The sequence below is a fragment of the Phyllobates terribilis genome, unplaced genomic scaffold (genome assembly GCF_046119375.1).
Source record: "Phyllobates terribilis strain yellow unplaced genomic scaffold, ASM4611937v1 Scaffold_11__3_contigs__length_659146591, whole genome shotgun sequence".
Classification (NCBI taxonomy): domain Eukaryota; kingdom Metazoa; phylum Chordata; class Amphibia; order Anura; family Dendrobatidae; genus Phyllobates; species Phyllobates terribilis.
The window spans coordinates 383,836,168-383,861,117 of NW_027362771.1; positions in this window are offsets into that span (position 1 = coordinate 383,836,168).

Genomic DNA, 24,950 nt, shown 5'->3' on the forward strand with positions numbered 1-24,950 from the left:
CAGGAGCGAGTCTGGGTATGCGGCCCCCAGAAAAGGCGGAACGAACAGGCTAGGAGTGTGTTCAGACTGGCCTGAAAATACAGCCTCCAGGAAGGCGGACAGACAGGCAAGAAAACACAGATAACAGATCTAGGTATGCGGCCCCTAGAAGGCGGGACGAACAGGCTAGGAGCGTGTTCAGACTGGCCTGGAAATACAGCTTCCAGGAAGGCGGACAGACAGGCAAGAAAACACAGATAACAGATCTAGGTATGCGGCCCCTAGAAGGCAGAGCGAACAGGCTAGGGTACAGTTCAGACAGGAACTGCTACTGAAAGAGATACAGGAGCCAGTCTGGGAATACAGTCCCCAGAGTGGCGGAAACAGACAAGAACAGAACAGGACCTGGCACATTCAGAGTCAAGGAGCACACTGAATGATAGCGTTGCTCAGGCATCAGCTTCCAGGTGAAGCTGGTTTAAATATCCAGTGACAGACAGCAATAGGCTGAGGACACACTAGGGGTGTGCCCACAGCAGCTAAAAGAATCAGGAAGTAACCGGGCCGCCGCCCTAAGCAGTCAGAACAGAGACAAACAGACAGCATGAATGGAAGCCAGGCTAGCAGACTGGACTGAAGATCAAGTTTGCGATCTTGCATAGTGAGAGATGGTGCACTTTGCAAGCCCGCCACCAGGTATGTTACAGTACCCCCCCCTTACGCCCCCTCTTTTTCAAGCCTGCAAGAGTGTTCTGCAGAGAATTGGGAGGCCAGTCCTTCTCTTGAAGAGGATTACCTCTTCTGTCCACTAGAGGAAATGAAACTGGTCTCCTCATCTTGGTAACTAGGATGCTTCCTCCCATCAAGCCATCCTCAGCAACGGATGAAGTGGGTGAAGTACCAGGTACAGGGTGTAAGAAAGTCTCTGTCCATTTGTTATCAGGTAGCACCCCAGAGGGTTCAAGAGAAAACTGGAGGTCCTCCGCCTGGTTGGAGGGGTGCAGAGACTCGGGGGTAACCACTGCTTCGGGGTACACTTGGTCAAGCTCACTGGACGAAGTGAGCGAGGTATCAGGTACAGGGTGTAGGAAAGTCTCTGTCCATTTGTTATCAGGTAGCACCCCGGAGGATTCAGGAGGCAACTGGAGGTCCTCCGCCTGGTGTGAGGGGTGCAGAGACTTGGGGGTATCCACCGCCTCGATGGACGCAAGGCCAGATTTATTAAAGATGGAGGGTCCATGCTTTGGGACCATCCTCAAACTGGTTTCAGAGATGACATGTCTGTGAGGCGGGACGATACCTGAAGCCAGATCATTGGTACAATCGTCGAGACTGTGTGGGGACATTGCCTCCACTTCTCTTCCTTCGGAGACTTCAGCGCACAGCGAGGCAGCGACTAGCAGATCTGGTGAAGAAGAAGAAGACATTGCTGACTGTCCTGAAGATATGGGGACTGGACTCCCCTTGTACTTTAACAGTCCCCCACGATACACCATGCAAGGTCTCCAGACCTGAGCGGGCACTAGATTTCTCGGCTCTGGACGACTTGTGGGTAAACTAGTCAGCACCTGAAAGGAAAGCTTCTTCAAGTGTAATGCTCCAATCTGGAGCTTAATTTGTACAGACATATTTTGACTGTTTCTGAGTAGGGCTCGTCCTTCTGCAGACAATGTCCAAACCGGCTTCTGGAGTTTTCAGACGGGAATCAGAGACTGACTCTTCAAGGCTCTAAGCCCGAAACTTCCGGTTAATCCGAGGCTTTCACTTGCCACGGAGACAGTCATGGTCATGTGTGGAGAGGAAACACCAATGCCCAAGGCAGCCTCTCCTACAGGCCTAATGTCTTGAGATTCTCCAACCTTCACTGGACAAAGACCGTCAGGGGGACCCAAACAACCGCAGCGGGACTGCAATCCGATTTCATGACTGAGTTCCGGCCTCTGCTTTGCCTGCCGAGCATGGTCAACCTTCATGGATTCAGTGCGGGTAGCTGCTTCTGCAGGCTGGGGAACAAGAGGTCTTTGGGAGGACAGAACCTGGCGTGATGGTTTGCCTCTACGCCTTGCACATCTGGACTGCCTCTTGAGGTTGGGAAGAGAAGTATTCTGCGGACGTAGTCATCCTGTGTGGATTCTGGGTGGGCATCAGTCTCTTTGGGCTGGAGAACTGGTGAGCTACCCACACACATTACCCATCGGGGCTGCTCCGGGATACTGGGAAGTGAAGCATTAGCAGAGTCTTCAGGATTGGGGTAATCGAAGACCATTAGAAAGGCCACCAGGAAGGCCTGCAGGTCAAGGACGATAGGATCCCATGCTTCCCATAGGGGGGTGATCCATTTCAAGGCATCACCCGCTAGGTAGGATAACATAAATGCCACTTTAGCCCAATCGGTAAGAAAATAGAGAGGGTAGAACTTGAAATGCAGCATGCATTGCTCCACAAACGCACGGCTTTGTTTAGGATCCCCATAGTACCGTGGCGGATCCGCAGGAACGGGTGCAGAAAGCTCCATTTGGACTGGTGCGTACATCGCCTGGGCCATAGCTAGAGAAAAAAATTTTTTTTATTTATTTATTTTTAATGCACGTATTCACTTGACACGGATTCAAAATGTCTCTGAGAGCGAAGGGCAGTGGGGCTCAACGGGAACCATGGCCTAAGCAAACTGTTATGCACACGCCCGGGCTGACTGGCATGTGCGTGATTTAGTGATCCCACTGGACCATGAACCGGAGAGTGCCTGGAGGGGCGTAACTAAGTATCTACCCGATCCGACCAAGGTCGCACGACGGCTAATGACGCCAGTGCACCAGGGAGGAACAGAGCAGAGGGACCAGGTGCTACTCCAGGTCAGACCCCGGACACGGCTGTTGACCCACACCGGAGAATACAGGAACAGGCAGGTTAAGCTGGCACACTGACTGGTGGGTTTAGGCAGGCAAGGCAGGTATGCAGACAGGCGGGCACTGGTAAGCACGACTGGTATGCAGGCAGGGAGTACTGGCTAGCACGGCTGGAGTGCCGACAGGGAGGCACTAGCAGGTTGGAACACAGACTGGATAAGGTCCAGTACAGACTGGGACTCAGGAACAGAACCGCAGATGCGGTAGACAAGCAGAGCAGATTGAGACCGCCGGAGCGGTGAACAAGAGCAGAGCAGGGCGAGGCCGCCTGGAGCGGTGAGCAAAGGCAGGGCAGAGCGAGACTGCTTGAAGCGGTGAGCAAAGGCAGAGCAGAGCGAGGCCGCCTGGAGCGGTGAGCAAAGGCAGAGCAGAGCGAGGCCGCCTGGAGCGGTGAGCAAAGGCAGAGCAGAGCGAGGCTGCCTGGAGCGGTGAGCAAAGACAGAGCAGAGCGAGACCGCCTAGAGCGGCGAGCAAAGGCAGAGCAGAGCGAGACCGCCTGGAGCGGTGAGCAAAGGCAGGGCAGAATGAGACCGCCTGGAGCGGTTAGCAAAGGCAGGGCAGAGAGAGACCACCAGGAGCGGCGAGCAAAGGCAGAGCAGAGCGAGACCGCCTGGAGCGGTGAGCAAAGGCAGAGCAAAACGAGACTGCCTGGAGCGGTGAGCAAAGGCAGGGCAGAGCGAGACCGCCTGGAGTGGTGAGCAAAGGCAGAGCAGAGCGAGACCGCCCGGAGCGGTGAGCAAGGCAGAGCGGAGCGAGACCGCCTGGAGCGGTGAGCAAGGCAGAGCGGGCAGAAACCGCCGGAGCGGTGAGCAAAGGCAGAGCAGAGACGACAGGGCTCTGTTCACACGGAACAGACTGGAAGGGAAAGGCAGAACCAGATACACACAAGATACTTGCAATGAAGTAGCGAGTGGACTCTAAACTCACAAACGGAAGTACAGCGACAACGAGTAGGAGTTAGGTGCAGGTTGCTACTTCTCCTCACATCTTCACTGCTCTGCTGAAGCATCTCCTCCCCTCTGAAGGATCGTGCACACTTCCTGGTTCAGGCAAAAGTGCACAATCCTCCAGTAAGGGAGTGGGTACAATGTGTGGATGCAATTATTACAGCAGAGAAACCAGCCCTCACCATAGCTGGCAATACATATAAATGTACATCACATGTGCAGGCATTTTGTGGCGTTACAGACACAGGTGCCACACATACAGTACAGACCAAAAGTTTGGACACACCTTCTCATTTAAAGATTTTTCTGTATGTTCATGAGTATGAAAATTGTACATTCACACTGAAGGCATCAAAACTATGAATTAACACATGTGTAATTATATACTTAACAAAAAAGTGTGAAACAACTGAAAATATGTCTTATATTCTAGGTTCTTCAAAGTAGCCACCTTTTGCTTTGATGACTGCTTTGCACACTCTTGGCATTCTCTTGATGAGCTTCAAGAGGTAGTCACCGGAAATGGTTTTCACTTCACAGGTGTGCCCTGTCAGGTTTAATAAGTGGGATTTCTTGCCTTATAAATGGGGTTGGGACCACCAGTTGTGTTGTGCAGAAATCAGGTGGATACACAGCTGATAGTCCTACTGAATAGACTGTTAGAATTTGTATTATGGCAAGGAAAAAGCAGCTAAGTAAAGAAAAGCGAGTGGCCATCATTACTTTAAGAAATGAAGGTCAGTCAGTGCGAAAAATTGGGAAAACTTTGAAAGTGTCCCCAAGTGCAGTTGCAAAAACCATCAAGCGCTACAAAGAAACTGGCTCACATGAGGACCGCCCCAGGAAAGGAAGACCAAGAGTCACCTCTGCTTCTGAGGATGAGTTTATCCGAGTCACCAGCCTCAGAAATCGCAGGTTAACAGCAGCTCAGATTAGAGACCAGGTCAATGCCACACAGAGTTCTATCAGCAGACACATCTCTACAACAACTGTTGAGTGGAGACTTTGTGCAGCAGGCCTTCATGGTAAAATAGCTGCTAGGAAACCACTGCTAAGGACAGGCAACAAGCAGAAGAGACTTGTTTGGGCTAAAGAACACCATGAATGGACATTAGACCAGTGGAAATCTGTGCTTTGGTCTGATGAGTCCAAATTTGAGATCTTTGGTTCCAACCACCATGTCTTTGTGCGACGCAGAAAAGGTGAACGGATGGACTCTATATGCCTGGTCCCCACCGTGAAGCATGGAGGGGGAGGTGTGATGGTGTGGGGGTGCTTTGCTGGAGACACTGTTCGGGATTTATTCAAAATTGAAGGCATACTGAACCAGCATGGCTACCGCAGCATCTTGCAGCGGCATGCTATTCCATCCGGTTTGCGTTTAGTTGGACCATCATTTATTTTTCAACAGGACAATGACCCCAAACACACCTCCAGGCTGTGTAAGGGCTATTTGACCAAGAAAGAGAGTGATGGGGTGCTACGCCAGATAACCTTGCCTCCACAGTCACCAGACCTGAACCCAATTGAGATGGTTTGGGGTGAGCTGGACCGCAGAGTGAAGGCAAAAGGGCCAACAAGTGCTAAGCATCTCTGGGAACTCCTTCAAGATTGTTGGAAGACCATTTCCGGTAACTTCCTCTTGAAGCTCATCAAGAGAATGCCAAGAGTGTGCAAAGCAGTCATCAAAGCAAAAAGTGGCTACTTTGAAGAACCTAGAATATAAGACATATTTTCAGTTGTTTCACACTTTTCTGTTAAGTATATAATTCCACATGTGTTAATTCATAGTTTTGATGCCTTCAGTGTGAATGTACAATTTTCTTAGTCATAAAAATACAGAAAAATCTTTAAATGAGAAGGTGTGTCCAAACTTTTGGTCTGTACTGTACATAAAGGCAATCTGTCAGCATGTTTTTGCTATGTAATCTAAGGCATGCATGATGTAGTAGTTGAGACACAGATTTCAGTGACGTATCACTTATTAGGCTCTGTGCTGTTGTTTTCATACAATGAATGTTTTATCACCTGGAGATTATCACCCAGACAATCTCCCTCTTGCAAAGTTGTCAGTCCATGTATCCTCCTCTGAGAAACAGCTCACTGTCAATAGACAATATACATAGAGAGCCTGGTGTGGACAGTGATAGCTTTCTGAGCTCTCCTACATGCTACATTTAAGAACTGTGTCACAACTACTGCATCCAGTAAACTAAGTGACACATTGTTAGAATCAAAGTCGCTGTCCCTACATTATGCTGCTCTCAGATGAGGTAGCAAAAACCTGGTGACAGATTCCCACAACATACAACTTGCTGGATTTTTGGATTTAAATGTCTCTCTTTGGTCATGATAGCAATTAGTTTCTGTTTGAGATATCCAATAATTAAATTCAATTGATTCCATCAGGCCACAATTAGGCCACAGCCCCACGGTCAGTATTCGGTCATTTTTTCTCAGGAGTGGGAGACAAAACCAGGAGTGGGTGATAAATGCAGAATTAGTGCACTTGTTTCTATTATACATTTTCTCTGATTGTTCCTCACCTGGCCTTACATACAATCACCTAGCAACATCCCTCTTGTGGCGCTTTCTGTGGCTCTCTATTTTTGGCCAATTTCCTCTTCTTGTTTTGAAGGTGTTTTCTTCCTCTTACTTTTAGCCCATGCAGAGTCCAAGTCTTCAACTGGGCACTCAAAAGTCAATTCAATGGACCAAAGTGCAAAATAATCTGTTCCATGAGACACTGTCTTTATGCTGCTTTCACATGTCCTGATTTTCCTGGTACCGGAAAAACTCGTACAGGAGATATCCATGTCCGTGTGTGGCACACGTCGGGCGTCCGTGTGTGGCACACGTGTGATGTCCATGTGTGGCATCCGTGTGCCGCATCAGGAGCACATATACCGGCGCCTGGGAATTAGTGTACAGTTAGCACTGAGGGATAAGCATGTAAAAAACCAACATGTCTATGTGTGGAGCACATGGACATGTGCGCAGACCCATAGATTTGAATGGGTCTATGTGTGTCAGTGTCTCCAGTACACGTGGAAACTGTCACCACACCTACCAGACACACTGACGTGTGAAAGAGGCCTTAAAGACTGAGGCTCAAGGCCACTGCGTTGGAATTTATAGGAGCAGCATTTTTTGTGAGGTCACAATCATGTAGGTCACTATAAGCAAAGCTTGCATAACTGATGTAATCAGTTACTGTAATGTCATGTTGTTATGATGTCACTCGCCATAGTCATGTAACAATGTGCATTACCAGCATGACCGATGTCAGTTTTTATTGTGATATTATGAGGTCATAATGGCACTTTCTTCAGTCATGTAGATATGAAGAACTTGACACTAGGTAGTTGAATTGAGGTGATATTTATTAACAATTTAATATATAAAGTTTAATTTAAGAACTTAGATCTTCTTCAGCTACATCTGTATCTCAAGAAGGTATAAGTTACTGACCGAAACATTATATATTTGAGCACTAATAAATATTACATCAATTTAACTTCTGAGTGCCTAGTTGCAGACTTATTGGGCAATTATTAGTGTGCAGAATTATTATGCAACAAAATAAAATAAAATTTTCCATCTCAATTGTTTATTTTTATCCTTTAAAATGAGAATAATAATAAAACAACCAAAATGTACAAAAATACATTTCTTACATTTCAAAAAAGAATATCAGAGACCAATGTAGCCATCCTAATTTTCAATATAAGTTATAACCCTTTCATCCATGGTGTCTGTCGGCTTCTTTATCTGTTAATGATCAACTTTTAGGGCAGCACCAACTTAAGCCTCCCAAACACTGTTCAGAGAGGTGTACTGTTTTCTTCAGCATAAAACTCCTGTTTAAGAAGGGCGCACAATTTCTGAATAAGAATAAGATCAGGTGAGGAAGGAGCCATGTCATTATTCTCTCATCTTTAAGACCTTTCCTGGCAGTGGAGTCGGTGCATGCGTTGGAGCATGTCCTCCATAAAAATGATGACTTTCTTGAAAGATGCAGACTTTTACTGCTTGAAGAAAGTGTCTTCTAAAAACTGGCTAAAGTTTAGTGAGCTGATTTTGAATCCATATTTAATCCAAAAAGGTCCAACTAGCTCATCTATAGCAGCCCATAGCAGGTCTGTACCCATTACTGATCCAGCCACAGGGTCATCCATCCAGTTCGTCATGAGTCACTCTCACCTCAACAGTTCATAAAATCTTTGAAATATCTGTCTTGACGTATTTTGTGGCCCAGTCTTAACATTTCAACTTATATGTTTTGTTCAGTAGTGGCTGTGCTTCAGCCTCCCTTACCTTGGCCATGTCTCTGAGCACTGAACACCTTGTACTTCTATGCACTGCAGAGAGGCTGTAGTTCTGGAACATGACAGCACATGATGATAACGTGTTTATGGTCGACTCTTCTCAAATATGTCCAAATATCTTAGTAATTTCAAGAGTGCTGCATCCCTCTGTAAGACTTTTAACATTTTTTTACTTTCAAAGTCAGTTAAATCTCTTTTTTTAAGGTCCATTTTTCCGGAAGACATTTCTTTTATAGTTTTGCCACATTCTGATAGGTGCATTTGGTACTTCTGTGGCTAAGGTTACAGACTCCGGTTATTAATTGGTCATCTAACCAGATCACCTACTGAGGATCTTCTTGTTTTCAAAATAGCCTTAAAGCTCTACCTGAACTATTTTCTCTGAAACTCTGCTCTGCTTTCATTTCGGTCAACTTGCCTATTCCTTATCTGGACTTTGCAGATGTCTTCTCCAAACAGAAGGCCAAAATGCTACCTCCTTATTGGCCATTTGACTGGCCCATGGCTTTTCTGGAACTGAACCACTTAGAAGGAGAGTTTATCCCTTATCTCTCCCTGAAATTTAAGCACTGTCCACTTATATTAAAAATAATGTGGGGAGTGGATTCATCCAAAAATCTACATCCTCGGCTGGTGCAGTCCTTTTCTTTGCATAGAAGAAGGACAGGTCTTAAAGGCCATGAATTTATTGTCAGTGTTTAAATAAGATCACTCTGAAAGATTGCTATCCATTGCTTCACATCTCTGAACTTTTTGATTGGACTAAGAGTGCATCTGTGGCGCCCCTGAGGGTTCAGTTGCCACAGGGGTACTGCACCTCAGAACGAAGTGTGGTATCTCCTCTCCCAGCTAAGGATGGAGTACTACACAGGACCCCAACCACACACTCAACACTACACCACTCCAGTTCTGAAGGGGGCCTAAAGCACCATAGTGCTGCCCCGGGCCTGAATGGAGGAGTTGGGGGAAACCAAAGTTAGGGGGAACCATGTAGTGAGTGAGGGTGGAGGAAGCATTTACCTAAGCAATTTATTAGAATTCTATATAACTGGAGGCCATTTTAATAACAAGGTCTTTGGTCGTGGGTCTTCGGGACGGCAAGTCAGCATAAGGCTGCAGCCGGCTGAGGGTCCATGGTCCCCAGTCTCAGGCCTCGAGATGGGGGGTCGGGGCAGAGGTATAACCGGCTCTGTCCCCGGTCAGGGTCCAAGCAAGAAGGCCCAGGAGGGGAGCAGAGGAGATAGGCTCCACAGGTGAAAGGATCTCAGGGGGTGCGGACAGAGCGGAGTCGCCACCTGCATACCTTATTCTGGCCCAGCCAGAGAGACCCTGCCGCAAGAGGGGGTACCGGTCCCCGATTATCTGACTTTGCACTTTACGTCTCTGTCGGAAAAGTCCGGAGGCTTATGTGGATCCCAGGGGGATATGGACGGAGCGGAGTTGCCACCTGCATGCCCTAATTTGAGTTTATCCAGAGGGACCCGGCCTTACGCCACATTCTCACCACAAGTCACCAAGAAGGGCACCCAGTCGGTCCGGGAACTACACGTTAACCACAAGGGACATCGCAGTACCTGTACGGGACTCAGTGGGGGACACAAGACGGGAGAAGTTGAACAAGAGAGGAAAACACTAGAGCGGGGGTCCTGAGAAGTGCCCCTGAACTATCTGTAGAGTGCTGAACCCCACCCTGGCGGCCGCAGCTCGCCGTGTGACAGCAGAGAGAAGCTCTGAGCTGAGTAAACACCAAAGTGAGTAAAGACTTGGATGACTTCAACTACTGCCTCTGTTTGTTCTTTCCTCCGCGGCTCAGCACCCGCCAACGCTCTACTCTACACTCTCTCTACACTGCCCTGAGGCCCCGCTCCACCTGTGGGGAGCCGCACCAACTAAGCAGCCTGAACACCGGCCTCAGAGGACTGTCGCAGCGCTGGTGGCGTCCCTATCCCATATAACTTCCCCCCTTCTTTTAAGAGTGACCCCAGGGTACGGGCCCGGGAGCCGGCCACCGCAACATCCCCCGAGATCAGGCAACAGCAAGGCCCGGGCGCCGAGTCGTCCCCATCCCCTGGGCGCGTCACATCCACCTTCCCCAAATTAGACCACTGTGGAACATATAACCTAATCCATGAAGATGAATGGAAGACTGTATTGAACAGCTGTAGTCATTATCACTATGAATATCTTGTCATACCTTTCAGATTATGCAACATACTGCCTGCATTTCAGCATTTTGTTAAACCTTTTCCGATGTCCTAGATGTCACCGGCCAGATTTTCTAACCATATCTTCTCTGAAACACCGGAGTGTTTTAGCGAAAAATATACCTTTTTACAGTCTTGCAGCTAGGCTCTGTTCATGCTGTCCATGGTTTGGGCAGGATGAATGAGCTGAAAGGTTCCCTTTTAAGAAACCCATCAGCAAGTATTTACATTTGGAAGTAGTAGTATGACGGTACAGGAGATTGTTCCCCCTTGAAAATTATATCTTTTTGTACAGATCTGTTGTGGCAGTCTTAAGAAATCTATCCAAGAAATCATATGTAAATTAGGCTGGAAGTGCATTAAAGCCATGATAATCCACTTGGACTGCTACTTCCAAGTGCTTAGACAAGCCCAACTATGAACTTCCACTGTGATTTGCATAAGCTTTCTACCCTAGATTTCTCAAGAGTAACATGACTTCTACCAAAAAAGTACTTTTAGTGGGAGACAAGTGACTGTAAAGCTATAGCACTACTTATAAAGATTGCAGTAACCTTATGTGACTGCAGACTACCAAACAGTGTGCGATGAGGACACAATTACGATTCCCCCTGTATTTTGAGGGTGGAGGGGACAGTGTGAAAGCACAATATGGAGAAAAGGCACAGTGGGGGAGATACAGGGGCAGTCACGTGATTGCATGTATGTGATTGCATACTTGCGGTCACGTGCTGACTAGTCTCACCCAACTTCTCTCAACAAATGAGAATTGAGACTAGTTGCCACGTGACTGCAAGTATGTAAAGTATGTGTATTAGTCTTACGCGTTTCGGATTACTCAGCATTTCTATGACTAAGAACTTTCAGTAGTTGAAACGTGTAAGACTAATGACCAGTACAGTTGATGCTTAGCTGACTAAATGTAAGCAAACACCGCCATCTGCTGGTCAAAGGCAAAAGTGAAAGTAAAGAACAAATTCTAGTAGTAGGAACCCCAAGAGTGGAAGTGCATGTTTCCAGAGAAGAGGTTGAAGATGACGCCAGGTCAGGTGACACCTGTTAGAACCTTGCTCTTAGGTTTTTTCCTTTGCTGGTCACATGACCTTGTTGGCCTATTTAATCCTGCTCCGCCCTTCTGGCTTTGCTGGACTTCATTGTATAACTACTTTCTAGCTAGCCTGTGCTCGGTATCTAACTCTGTTAGTTTGCTTGGTCTACGGACCTCTATGTTCTATATATTTTGTTTGTTCGTCTGTCTGCTACTATTTCTGTTAGGAGGTGTCTATTTTCCTCCCAGTCCTTAGTACTTGTAGGGATTCCTTCCCCACATCTATAGGTCTCCGTACAGACTAGCTTAGGACTTTAGCAGGTCTGATCGCAGGATCAGGTCCCCTGTTACATCGTAGGGATTCAGCTGAGTTCTATCGTAGGGACAGATCTCCTCTCTTTCCTTAGCTCTGGTAGCAGAACATAGCAGTAAGTCCAGCCCGCAAATTCTCTAAGGAAAGATTTTTCTGTTCCATCATGGTGTCGGTTCAGGATTTGGCTCATCGCCTGCAGGGACTCTCTCTGGAGGTGGCCGAGCTCCGTCAGCACGTGAGTAACTGTCTTGGAGCACATTTCTTGGAGCCTAAGGTATGTTTGCCGGATTTATTTTTTGGTGAACACCGAGAATTTTTTTCATTTAAAAATGCTTGCTTATTGTATTTTCGTTTGAGACCCAAGTCCTCTGGGGATGAATCCCAGCGCATAGGGTTCATAATGTCACTTTTGCGCAAAGAGCCTCAGGAGTGGGCCTTTTCTTTGCAACCTAGTGATACATGCTTCAGATCAGTGGATAGTTTTTTTTCTGCTTTGGGGCTATTATATGATGATCCTGACCGTGTCGCATCAGCTGAGACTGAGTTAAGACGTTTGAGACAGGGATCAGGTAATGTGGAAAAATATTATACTCATTTCCGTCGATGGTCTACTCAAACAGGGTGGAACGATTCTGCTCTGAAAAGTCTATTTCTTGCTGGGCTCAATGAAAGGGTTAAAGACCTGCTAATTGCTTATCCTACACCTGAAGATTTGCAACAGGCTATGCAATTAGCTATACGGGTGGATAGAAGACTGCGTGCAAGGGTTAATGAGAGCAAATCCTCTGCTATGTCAGTTTCTGGTTATAAGAATGTGTGTACTAACAGTGGTGAACCGATGGAGATTGGATCGGTGGCACCTCGCTCTCAAGAAAAAGACCGTAGACTTTTTGAAGGCTTGTGTTTCTATTGCGGAAAATCTGGTCATTTGATTAAAGGCTGTGAGCTTCGTATGAAGAAAGAAAAAAAAATGGTCAGTCATGCCCGTATTGCCTGTTTAAATTCCAAGGGTATATTTTTAGCTGCTTCCACGATTGCTCAGGAAAAATTAATGGAATTTCGGGTGTTTGTCGATTGTGGGTCTACTCTGAATGTAATTGATGGGGGATTCTTGGAAAGACTCAATTTAAAACCCGAACCTTTATCATCCCCCATTGCTGTGGTTTCTGTGGATGGTTCCCCTTTGAAGAATATTACTCTCAAGGTCTGTGAATTTCCTCTCACTATTAATGGTGTTCACCATGAGAAATTGGATTTGGTAGTTTTGAATAACTTGCCTTCTCCAGTAATATTGGGATTGCCCTGGTTAAAATTTCACAATCCTGTACTGGATTGGTCTACCAGTGAAATTAAATCCTGGAGCCATAAATGTTATGACAAGTGTTGTAACGGGCGTATTGCAGCTTTGGATAGGGGAGAATTGCCTGTTCCTATTCAGGATTTTTGGAGAGTTTTTTCTGAGAAGGAATCGCAGGTTTTGCCTCCCCATAGAGACTATGATTGTTCTATTGAATTTGTCCCTGGAGCGACTCTTCCTAAAAGTCGTTTATTTAACCTTACTATTCCTGAGAGGAAGGCTTTGGAGGAATACATACAGACAAGTTTGGCCGCCGGTCACATTAGGCCTTCTAAGTCTCCTGTGGCGGTTGGATTTTTTTTTGTAAAAAAAAAGGACGGCGGTTTACGTCCTTGTCTGGATTTTCGTGAGATTAACAAAATTACTGTACGCAATCCTTACCCACTGCCATTGATTCCTGATTTATTTAACCAGTTAATGGGGGCCAAGTGGTTCTCTAAAATTGACCTTAAGGGGGCATACAATCTGTTGCGCATGAAGGAGGGTGACGAATGGAAGACTGCTTTTAACACTCCTGTGGGTCATTTTGAGAATCTGGTTATGCCTTTTGGTCTTACTAATGCTCCTGCATTTTTTCAGAATCTTATTAATGACATCCTTAGACCTTTGATCGGCAAAAATGTGGTTGTGTATTTGGATGACATTTTGATTTATTCGCCGGATCTGGAGTCTCATTGGCGGAGCGTACGTGAGGTATTACAGTTGTTAATGGACAATTCGCTTTTTGCTAAGCTGGAGAAATGTGAGTTCGCTGTACAGAGAATTAGTTTTTTGGGTTACATTATCTCCAGCGAAGGTTTTGAGATGGACCCGGTTAAAGTTCAAGCTGTACAGGAATGGCCTAGGCCTATTGGTTTGAAATCGATACAGAGGTTTTTAGGTTTCGCCAATTATTACAGAAAATTCATAAAAAAAATTTCTAGTATTGTCAAACCTCTGACCAATCTCACCAGGAAAGGTGCTGATGCGGTTCAGTGGTCTTCTGAGGCTATTGAAGCTTTTGTGTATCTCAAGGAGAGGTTCACCTCTGCTCCCATCCTTATGCAGCCTGATGTGACTAAGCCGTTTTTGGTTGAGGTTGATGCTTCCTCTGTGGGGGTTGGCGCAGTATTGTCTCAGGATAACGGGGATGGATTACATCCCTGTGCCTTTTTTTCAAAAAAAATTTCGGAGACTGAACTGAATTACGATATTGGTAATCGGGAATTATTGGCTATTAAACTCGAATTTGAACACTGGCGCCACTTCTTGGAAGGTGCGGAATTTCCCGTTCAGGTTCTTACGGATCATAAAAATCTGATATATCTTGATGCTGCCAAGCGCCTGAATGCCCGTCAGGCTAGGTGGGCACTGTTTTTCTCGCGGTTTAATTTCTCCGTTACTTACATCCCTGGTACTAAGAATGTTAAGGCGGATGCCTTGTCTCGCAGTTTTTCTCCCATAGTCGGTGCTGAGAAAGAGGAGAACATTTTACAAGAAGGTGTTGTGATAGCTGCTTTGGACTCCGTTTTGGAAGATGAGATTCTTAAAGCACAGGAGAATGCCCCATCTAACACTCCTCATGGGAGGTTGTTTGTGCCTGGGACCTTTAGGAGAGATTTGTTTGTTGAGTGTCACGAATCTCGGTTGGCAGGTCATCCCGGAATCTCTGAGACCAAGAGACTGGTGGGTCGCAGTTTTTGGTGGCCTGGATGGCAGAAGGAAGTCATTAAGTGGGTGCGTCAATGTACTATATGTGCTAGATCTAAGTCCTCACATACTCCTGCTGCGGGGTTGCTTTGTCCTTTGGAGGTTCCCAGTGCTCCTTGGACACATTTGGCTATGGACTTTATAACTGACCTTCCCCCCTCTGAGGGTTTTACTGTCATCTGGGTGGTCGTGGACCGTTTTAGCAAGATGTGTCACTTGGTTCCCTTCGTCAAACTGCCCTGCGCTAAAACTCTCGCTAAGGCCTTTGTCAAGGAAATTGTCAGACTTCATGGCGTTCCTACTGACATTGTTTCTGATAGGGGTCCTCAGTTCGTGGCTCGTTTTTGGCGTGCCTTTTGTGACAGGTTGGGAGTTCATTTATCGTTCTCGTCCGGATATCATCCTGAATCTAATGGCCAGACAGAAAGGAAAAACCAGGATGTTGAGCAGTTCTTGCGTTGTTTTGTGGCAGACAATCAAGAGGGGTGGTCTGAGTTTCTGCCACTTGCTGAATTTGCTCTGAACAATCATACATCTTCTTCTGCTGGTTGTTCGCCTTTTTTTTGTTGTTCTGGGAGACATCCGTCGTTTGGGTCGTTCTCCAAGTTGGGATCTGCCGTGCCTGAGGAGGAGAATTTTTCCGGTGATTTGGAGAGAGTTTGGACGGATGTGCGTGGTAATCTTCAGGAGGCCAACAGAAAATCTAAAGACTACTTTGATAGGAAACGACAGGAGGTTTTGTTCGCTGTTGGTGACATGGTTTGGTTGTCCTCTAGGAATCTGCGGTTGAGGATTCCTTCTAAGAAATTGGGTCCCAAGTTTGTAGGGCCCTTTAAGGTGCTTCAGGTTGTCAACCAATCTGCTGTTAGGTTGGAGGTTCCTACCTCCTGGAGAATTAATCCGGTATTTCATGTCTCTCTGTTAAAAAAAGCTGTTGTGTCGGATGGTGACGCCTCTGCCTCTGTTCCTCCGGTGGTGGAGGACGGGGAATATGAAATTTCTCGCATCCTTAACTCTAGACGGTATAGAGGTAGTTTGCAGTATCTTGTGGCCTGGAAAGGTTTCGGACCCGAGGATAACTCTTGGGTGAGGTCAGATGATGTTTCCGCGTCCAGACTTATCAGAGCGTTTCACAGGAGATTTCCTGATAAGCCTGGTCCTAGGGGATCCGGAGGATCCTCTTAGAAGGGGGGGTACTGTTAGAACCTTGCTCTTAGGTTTTTTCCTTTGCTGGTCACATGACCTTGTTGGCCTATTTAATCCTGCTCCGCCCTTCTGGCTTTGCTGGACTTCATTGTATAACTACTTTCTAGCTAGCCTGTGCTCGGTATCTAACTCTGTTAGTTTGCTTGGTCTACGGACCTCTATGTTCTATATATTTTGTTTGTTCGTCTGTCTGCTACTATTTCTGTTAGGAGGTGTCCATTTTCCTCCCAGTCCTTAGTACTTGTAGGGATTCCTTCCCCACATCTATAGGTCTCCGTACAGACTAGCTTAGGACTTTAGCAGGTCTGATCGCAGGATCAGGTCCCCTGTTACATCGTAGGGATTCAGCTGAGTTCTATCGTAGGGACAGATCTCCTCTCTTTCCTTAGCTCTGGTAGCAGAACATAACAACACCTGTGTCACAGTTACTAATTATAAAAGACCTGGCTGGGATGAGAAGGGAGGAGTTGGCACCAGAACCTGTACCAGGCAGGTCATGTGGCCGCGAAGGGTGCTTACAGCCACCATCACCACAGAAAGGTCCGAGAGCGGTCAGATGCTGGAAAAGCCCAGAGCTGTGAGGAAGTTGGTGACCCGCACTAGTAGAAGACCGTAATCAGTGTCAGTATAAGACCTCAAGCAGCGCCAGTAGAAGACCGTGACCTGCGTCAGTAAAAGATCATAAGCAGTGCCAGTATAAGACCGACCATGAGCAGCGCTGGTAGAAGACCCTAAGCAGCTCCAGTAGAAGACCATGACCAGATCCGAACTAAGCTCGGTAGACAATCCAGCTGTAGCAGAGGACTGTTCCTGTGGGCTGTAACTTCCATGCCAGATGTACGGTACAGGGTTTGGGCTGGGGCCGTGCTTCAGGCAACGTAGATTGCCAGTGCGATGAGCACACCGTATTCCCAGCGATTCGCATATCTAGGACTTGCGGCCTAGCGGAAAATACCGGCGACCCCCACTAGGGCCAGTGTAAAGATCAGAGGAGCTTACAGAGCCTACAGTGCGGACAGGTCTAGTACTGAGAGTGATGCCCATTAAGCTGAGACATAAAGGCATTAATAGTTGTTTTTTCCTGCTAGATAATAAGAACAGTGTATAAAAGAGAACTGTGTGTAATTCAGGTGTCTGGATGCAATCACAGAGAAACACGAGGTCAGTGATCGATATAGTTCTATTTATATACAGCAGTAATTTTACAGTGACTCCAAACAATTAGTGTTAGTATCAAGGCAAAACAACATTGAAACGAATAACAATAAGCATGGAATAGCAAAGAAAGTCTTTCACTATTTAATGCTAATATTCTTTTCATAAAGGTGGTACGCCCAGTCATGGGAGTCACCAAGTAAGTTCTCTTTCCGCAGCTCTGGTTCTAGCAGGGGTCAACTGGCCCCCTCCCAACCTGTTGTCCTAATCCCAGCTGACTCTGGTACCGTAGGTTATAGTTGAAAGTGATGACCCTGCTCACTCCCGCTGTCCCTCTGCAATCGCAGGTGGGCCTCTCCTGCCGCAGTCTCCTCGGGGATCTTCTCGACAGTCGGCGGAAGTCTCTTAGGCTTACGGCGGAGAGGACTAGGTCTCCGCTCTTGACAGGTGAGTTCGTGTCTCGGAGACTTGACCAGCGTGGGGCGCGGATCCTTGTCCTAACTAGCATAGGCGGAACTCGGAGTTCTCCTGAGGGAAATCCGGGCCTTGCCAGGCGGTGACCGGCCCCTTAGTGGTGTAGACTTCCCACTGAGGCCTGTCACACTGGCCTTGGCACTATCTTTGGAGCACGTCTGCTCCACTCTTCTTCCTTGCACCAAATCTGCCTGCAGTTTGTCACTTAGGGCTTTTATATCAAGGAAGACCTTCCTGTGGGTTCACCTGATCAGGTCCAGCACACAAAGTTGCTCCTCCTGGAAATCTTCCAGCACAATTTGGTTTCACTTGATTTTGCATGGCCAGCAGATGGCAGTCCCTCCTCACTGATGGCACATCCTGCAAGGGCTCTTCAGGGATATCACTGCTTACTGTTACAGTAGCATAGATATTATATTTAGTCGCATCGCTGTGTTCTGACAGTGTCATAACATACTGTATTGATCTTTCAACTGTTACCCATAATAAAGAGCTTCCTTGTACACATACAGGGTGGTCCAAAAGTAGGTGGTCAGAAAATAATATTTATTTTGATTTATATACAAAATTATATTTACTAATACAAGCATAACATTGACAATTAAATTTCATTCTGAACAATAATACAAAAGCCCTTAAATTTTATCAACGCAGGTGCTCAAACTGTTTTCCATTACAATTTGCACAGCTTTGAAGTCTGCCTCTTACGCTTCGACAAACTTTTTTGCACAAGTCTTTTGGGTATTAATTTCTTGAACTCCATCTCTTATGTAATTTTTAAAATCACTGACACTTTTTGGTTTTCGACTATAAACTTTGTCCTTGAGTACTCCCCAAAAGAAAAAATCCATTGGGGTCAAGTCTGGTGAACATGCCGGCCAATCAAGTGGGCCTCTTCGGCCAATCCATTTATTAGGAAATGTTTCATCAAGATACTCGCGGACTACTCTTGAATAATGTGGAGGGGCCCCATCTTGTTGGAAATAAAGGTCATTTGAATTAGGCTGTTGCTGTAACTGGGGAACAACTTGATTCATTAGAATTTCGAGATACTTATCTCCTGTGACTGTTCCATCAAAAATATTGGTCCTAAAACACCAAAACTTGAAATACCACCCCAAACATTGACACCATGCTCATTTAGTTGTTGCTCTAATGTTAAATGCATGTTCTCATTATACCAGTAAATACAATTATGTCTGTTAATATGGCCGGATAATTTGAAAGAAGCTTCATCACTCCACATAATGTTATCTAAAATGACTGGATTTTCTTCAATTTCGTTAAGCATAATCTCAGTAAATTGCAGCCGCCTGTCTGGATCATCCTCCAATAAACCATGAATTAGACGTGGACGATAAGCTTTCCACCCAATAGATTTCAGGATTCGCATGATAGAAGCTCGTGAAATTCCCAATTCCAAAGAGGCTCTTCTGGTGGACTTTTTTGGACTCTGAACAAATGTTTCAGCAACAAGTTGTGCATTATCTTCTGTACAGACTGTTTTGGGTCGACCAGTTTTTGGAGCATTAAGGATTGAGCCAGTGGCATTGAATTTGTCATGAATGCGGTAAATGGTTTGTCTCTTTGGGGCTTGAGTACCAAATGTTTCAACCCAATTTGCTCTAATGGTTTCAGCATTTTGAGATTTCCAATACTCTGTTAAAATCCATTTTTCTTTGATCTGTATTTAAATTATTTGCCATTATGTGTTATCTGAATTATCTGAAAAGAAAACAGATTTGGGGGAGATCTATCTGTGAAAACTAGATCTGTGAAACTGGCTCAGTTGCCCTTAGCAACCAATCAGATTCCACCTTTCATTTTCCAAAGAGTCTGTGAGGAATGAAAAGTGGAATCTGATTGGTTGCTAAGGGCAACTGAGCCAGTTTCACTTTACACCATGTTTGATAAATCTACCCCTTCATAACCTTATTACACTTTCTGTCCACCTACTTTTGGACCACCCTGTATATATTGAAAGATTTTCTTTCAGTGTTAGTCAAATAAATGGTGTTGCTTAAGTACCACTGTCTCCTCATTGTCTGTGCTGTTTCATCTAAGTAACCTGTTCACACTACTAAACATGCTTTTTTTTTCTGCACGTTTTTATATTGTTTCTAGAAATATGTTGTTTAATAAATAAAGGAATTATAGTTTTAAAAATTCTCTACTGTGTTGGATCATTGCTACTTTTTCTATATGAATAGCACATGCAGTACAAAGATCCCTGATTATAATCATAACTTTTCCATTTTATACCCGTGATCTCACAGCAAATATTTTACACTGATCTCCAGAAAAGGGAATATTTTTGAAGTCACGGTGCAGACATTTAAAAAGAATTATTACATTTTATATCTTTGGTATAAAGAAAAGCACTCAGTCCCAAGAAACTAGTTCTAAACTGTGTAGGTTACATCTCTTATACACGCCTGAGCCTGGCACAGTGGACTTGGCTGTCAGCCATGCTTTAATATCCATTTACAAAATTCTTAAACCATTACACCACAAAATCCTGGGACCTCCATGCTTATATATCTGTGCGGTTATCCATAGGAAGGCCCCAATTTAATAAAACAAAAGTTAACTAAAAGGTGGCTAGCACAGATTGCTCTTTTTACATGGAAATAAGAGCCATGCTGTTTTCTTTACTGCTAAGTTGCCTACATCAGTGAAATCTCAATATCATGTTATATGGGTGCTGCTAGTTATTGGCTGGCAACCATTAAACAGTAACTCATTAAATGCCAAAGGAAAGTCTTCTAAATTGTAGTCAAAAGCTGGAACCTCAGTGCTATATAAATGTTTTCCTTTCCAAATATTTAATAGAATGTGTTCAATATTTTGCATTTTTTTAGCATTTTTGAGGACAATGTTTTTTTCTGCGGCATTATTTAATGTAAATGTTGCACATTTTTGTTCTTGTCTCATTTATAATGAGGACAAAAGAAGTGTCACATCACACAAAGCATTCACTTTGCTGCCCTCCTAGTGACTCGCACAAATCCTAATTCAATAATTCATACTTCTTTTAATTAAATATATCTTCTTTCGTTCTCCTGAATGGGTTAATGCCATCTAAAGAAGTGTAATTGATGTTGCTAATACACAAAACAAAAGCCCTTCTTTCCAACTACCGCCTCCCAAAACCACAATTACCACAGAAAGTATATCTTAAGTAATGCATCTTAAAATTTGCAGGCAATGTTATAAACACAGCTGTGCAAAGGTTAGCGTATAAAAAAAAAGCTCTATCCAATTAGCACGCTCCTAGCTGTTTAAAAGCCCCTTTGGCACTTTTACTGTTGTTTTGGTCAGGAATATTTAAATGTCATTTTTTTTCTTTTCTGTTTTAGATTTTATGCTTTTATGAAAAATGAATTTTCCGTAACATGAATGGATTTCATTTTCATCTCAATTGACATTTTACTATTTTTCCATTTAAATGCCCAAAATATTCTAACATCATTACAGTATATTGTAAAAGAGCAAATGCCACAGGTGTCAAATTAGATACATAGTGTGTCATTCCAATGCTTCAATCCTTGGTAATGAGTAATAATGTATCCAGGAACGCTTCTGTTAATATAGATAAGCTGCCACCACACATTAGATTAATATTAAACAAAAACACTAAACCACTTATTGGTCAACCATGTAATGTGTAAGGCACCTCTAGATTCCCTCACACAGATGATGTAGGGGAAATTTGAACACCTAATCCTTTTGATCCTGGGAAGAAAAACTTCTGTGAGAGGTGAGTGGCAGCAGCTTACTCACCATAATCATTCACAACATCATGCTCTTCCAAGTTGGGTGTGCATTCATGTGGGAGATATAGCTATTAGAGATGAGCAAACATTTCCGGGAAACATTAGTTTTTTTTCAAATTTAGCATGAACATTGCACATTCGGATTTATGATCGGACCCCCAAGCATTTTTACTGAAAATCGTCCCAATTTGGCAAAAGTGCGGTAAATGATCGCGTTTCCACTAATGTATTTTTAGGAATTTGGCTAGGATAGTGGTGCTGTATGATGAGCGGGCGGGACGTGTTTGATGAGGTCGGGTGGTGAGAGGTCAGAGTAGCAAAGGGCTTTTAATCTTATTTTTTTTTATTCTTAACTTAATGTGTGCAGATTCCAGCAAGCCAATCAGGGCACATGAACCATCCACAATGTCCAGACACAAGGGTTTCTGTCACTGGCTGCAGAAGTCATATGTCCCTTTCCATATAAAGAGTGGACATGTTGTTTTAGCACCATTTTGTCAGTGTAACAGCGCAGAAAGGCTGCTCCTGACACTATTCCTGGATACTGAGAAATTTTAAGATAGTTAGCTAGGTGGTTGCTTCTAAGATAGATAGTTTAGATAGATAGGATCCTGTGTGGCTGGGAAATCGACCTTCCAGCAAAATTTTTTTGCAGTGTGATTCCGCTGTATACAGGGCTCGTTCGTCCACAGTAAAAAAAAATCTAATTTCTTCTGTTACTACCATGATACATACAGCAGGCCACATGTCAGCTTGTAATTTTTTTGTAGTGAGATTCAGCTGTATACAGGACTCGTCCATACTAAAAAAATCAAATTTCTTCTGTTACTACCGTGATACATAGAGCAGGCCACATCTCAGCTTGTAATTTTTTGGTGCTGATATTGTTCTCCATACAGGGGTTCACATGATAAAATCTAAATTTGTTGTCTTACTACTGTGCTACATAAAGCAGGCCACATTTTAGCTTTAAATTCTTTAGTACTGATATTGTTCTCCATACAGGGGTTAACATGAGAAAATCTAAATTTGTTGTCTTAATGCCATGCTACATACGGCAGGCCACATCTCAGCTTTTAATTCATTGTGGCTGATATTCTTCTCAATACAGGGGCAAACATGATAAAATCTAAATTTGTTGTCTTACTACTGTGCTACATAAAGAAGGCCATATTTTAGCTTTAAATTCTTTAGTGCTGATATTCTTCTCCATACAGAGGCAAACATGATAAAATCTAAATTTGTTGTCTTACTATTGTGCTACATACAGCAGGCCACATTTCAGCTCGTGATTCTTTGGTCCGGATATTTTGCTCCATACAAGAATTGACAAGATAAAATATAAATTTGTTCTGTTACTACCGACCTACAGAGTGTAGGCCACATTTGAGCTTGTAATTTTTTGGTGCATATTGTTATGATCTGCAATATGAACTAAGGAAAGATAAGGGAAAACTTTCCCTACAGTAAAACTAAGCTGAATCCCTACGATGTAGCAGGCTGCCTGTTCCTAGCGAACAGACCCGCCTTAGTCCTCGGCTAGTCTGAACGAAGACCTATAGCATTAGGGGAGGGGTCCCTAAAAGAACTAAGGACTGGAACAAAAAATGGGATACTTCCTAAACAGAGAAGTTGTTGCAGAACCCAAAAAGACAAACAGACAAAAAGGTACTAGAGGTCCCAGAAGGACCAAACGAACTGACAAAGAAAGGCACAGAAGCACCTGGCTAGAGAAACAGTCAAACACTGAAGTCCAGCACAGCCAAAAGGGCGGAGCTGGAATATAAAGGCAGATGGTCACGTGACCGCAAAACACAAGATGGAAAAAACAAACAGGAGGGTTCTAACACATATATTCTGCTGTATCCAGGCCTCATCCACAGTAAAAAAATCTAATTTCTTCTGTTACTAACGTGATACATATAGCAGACCACATCTCAGCTTGTAATTTTTTTGGTGCTGATAATGTTCTCCATATAGGGGTTCACATGATAAAATTTAAATTTGTTGTCTTACTACTGTGCTACATAAAGCAGGCCACCTTTTAGCTTTAAATTCTTTGGTGCTGATATTATTCTCCATACAGGGGTTCATATGATAAAATCTAAATTTGTTATCTTACTATCGTGCTACATACAGCAGGCCACATATAAGCTTTTAATTCTTTGGTGATGATATTCTTCTCCATACAGGGGCAAATATGATCAAATCTAAATTTGTTGTCTTACTACTGTGCTACATAAAGCAGGCCACATTTCAGCTTTTTATTTTTTGGTGCTGATATTCTTCTCCATACAGGGGTTCACATGATAAATTCTACATTTTTTCTGTTCCTACAGTGCTACATAAACAAGGCCATATCTGAGCTTGTAATTGTTTTGCGCTGATATTTTGCTGTATCCAGGCCTCATCCACAGTAAAAAATTAAATTTTTTCTGTTACTACCATCCTACAGAAACTAGGACACATTTCAGCTTCTAATTATTTTGTGCTAGTATTGTGCTACAGCCAAGAGTCCACATTTCAGAATCTTAATTGGTTGTGCTAATAGAGTGGTCCTGGAACCAGGCCACATTTCAGTATTGGACAGGGCTTGAAGCAGCATTTCTAGCTTAAACTTTGATCAGTAATTGGTGGATAAGTGACAGGTATAGGCCTAGTGCTCTGAGAGCTCGGCCAAATTCAGGCAACACACATGAAGGAGACCCAGCTTGGAGACCAAACATTTCCAATAATTATGGGCAGATACCACTAAAGTGGCATCAATTTCTTTTTATTTATTTATTTTACTCACTTATATAGCGCCAATAATTCTACAGCGCTTTACTGACATTAACAATTTCCCCATAGTAGAAATAGTATAATGGGGCTCTGACACTTCTTCTACTACAGGCAACTCACCAGTAGTGTTGAGCCACCCCCGTAGTGTTCGAGTTCGGTTCGGTTCGTCGAACACCCGTGTGTTCGCCGAACTGTTCGTCGAACTGTTCGTCGAACACCTTCGAACACCGTTAAAACCAATGGCAGGCAAACAAAAACACATAGAAACACATAGAAAACACCTTCAAAGGTGTCCAAAAGCTGACAAACTGCTCAGAAGACACAACTAACACATGGAAAAGTGACAAGTACATAGAGTCATGCGAAAAGAAAAGAGGTGGAGGAGTAAAAGGAGGGGGAGACACAGATATAGGCATGTCATACCCTTCTAAAATCCAAAAAGTGAGAAGCCGACACGTTCAGTCCGCTCCTGCCCGTGCCACCTCGCCGGGTTTGTGCCAGAGCCGCGGTGAACCCTGACGGCCAGCCCCCCTCTCCCAATACTGGTGCCTGTCCGCTGGTGGGTCGAGCGAGCCCCCCTGTGGTGGAGGCAGCTCTAAGCTTTTTAATTTAAATTGTCTCTCTAATTTGAATGAATACACTTTAAATCCATTTACAAGGATCTATTGGAGGGCAAGTCTCATGCCAGCAGCCGCGTAATTCCAGCTCCAGTAGCGTCCACTAAAGCTGCTGCAGTTAAAAAGCTTTTATAAGGATCGAGCTCGGCTGTCCACCGCAAGGCATCCTA